General features: G+C 50.3%; 1 pseudogene; it reads left to right on the top strand.

Annotated features, from left to right (window-relative positions):
* Positions 1–291: 291 nt before the first annotated feature.
* Positions 292–1,491, top strand: LOC107181504 (annotated as a pseudogene).
* The last annotated feature ends 6 nt before the right edge of the window (positions 1,492–1,497 follow it).

Raw genomic sequence — 1,497 nt, 5'->3', positions numbered from 1 at the left:
TGAGCCCCAGCTGCACACGTACTGAATTTGACTGGGAAAAGGCTATGACCAACCTCATGTCAGCAGCACACAAGCCCTTCTGAACGCGGTTAGCAGCACCAAGGTTTGGAGATCCTGCTTCTGTTCCACATGCTTGCATGCAACCCCTGTGTCCTTTTCCCAGGGAAGTCTCCCCTGCTTTGTGATCTTCTGAGGCCCAGGACTGCACAGCACCTTATTCAACCAGCCTCCAGGTCTTGTGTTTTCAGACAATCCCATTTACCAGTGTATTGAAAGTGACATGTTTTTGTAATGGGACTTCCCCCTCCCAGTAAAGTCAACATTCATTTCCTCATCGTTGCTCTGTTTTCAGGTTGTTGCCATAAAACAGATGACGAGGAGGCCTGTTCTGAGCAGAGTGTGTCTGTAGGAGAGTCACAGGTCAGGGCGTCTGAGACAGCTCCAGCCACTGAGAAAACACATTCCTGTGAGTGTTGTGTCTTGGTCTTGAAAGATATTCTGCACCTGACTGAGGGCCAACCAGCCTACCTTGAGCAGCGAGCCTTCTTCAGTGACACATACGTGAGAGGCTTCTGTCTCCCTGCACACGTTCACCAGCAGCAGAGGGAAGCCCGGGGAGAGAAGGCCGGGAAAGGGCTCAGGGCCTCGTTTAGGACCTGGTCCACCTCCGTATCCATGGCGCCTTTCCCCTATAGAGAGGTCGGGGAGGACCTTCCAGCCATTTCAGGCGGTTGCCAGCATCAGGCTCCTCCTAACAGTGCAGAGCCACCCAGTGGCGGTGAGAGTGGGCAGGGCATTCTCAGTGGGAAAAGTCATCACGAGTCGGGTGGATGTGAAAAAGCTGCCCGCCACAGCCAGAAACTTGTTTGGCATCAGAGTGTCTGCTCTGGAGAAGGGCTTGGTGACTGTAGCAAATGTGGAACAGATGTTAGACAAACGTCAAGCCTCATTCAACATAGGAGAGTTCACACTCAAGAATGGCCTTGTGAGTGTAATGATTGTGGGACGTCCTTCAGCCAAACCTCTGGACTCATTCAACACCACCGAATTCACACTGGAGAAAAGCCCTATGGGTGTAGTGACGGTGGGAAGTCCTTTAGCCGAAGGTCTTTACTTAAACACCAGAGAGTTCACCTTGGAGAAAAGCCATTTGAGTGTAGCTATTGTGGAAAGTCCTTCAGACACAGGTCTAAACTCATTGACCACCACAGAGGTCACACTGGTGAAAGGCCTTATGAGTGTAGTAAGTGTGGGAAGTCTTTTAGGCGCAAAGATCACCTCCTTAAGCATGAGAGATTTCACACCGGAGAAAAGCCTTACAGGTGCAGCGAATGTGGGAAAACCTTTAGACGAAACTATAACCTCCATCAACATAGGAAAGTTCACACTGGAGAAAAGCTATATGAGTGTCGTGACTGTGGGAAGTCTTTCATCCAGAACTCTAGCCTCACTGAACACCAGAGATGTCACACTGGAGAAAAGCCATATGAGTGCAGT

Source organism: Myotis davidii, unplaced genomic scaffold, assembly GCF_000327345.1.
Source record: "Myotis davidii unplaced genomic scaffold, ASM32734v1 C64048851, whole genome shotgun sequence".
Lineage (NCBI taxonomy): Eukaryota > Metazoa > Chordata > Mammalia > Chiroptera > Vespertilionidae > Myotis > Myotis davidii.
The sequence above is the reverse complement of the archived record's forward strand: the minus strand, read 5'-3'. Positions and strand labels throughout refer to the sequence as shown.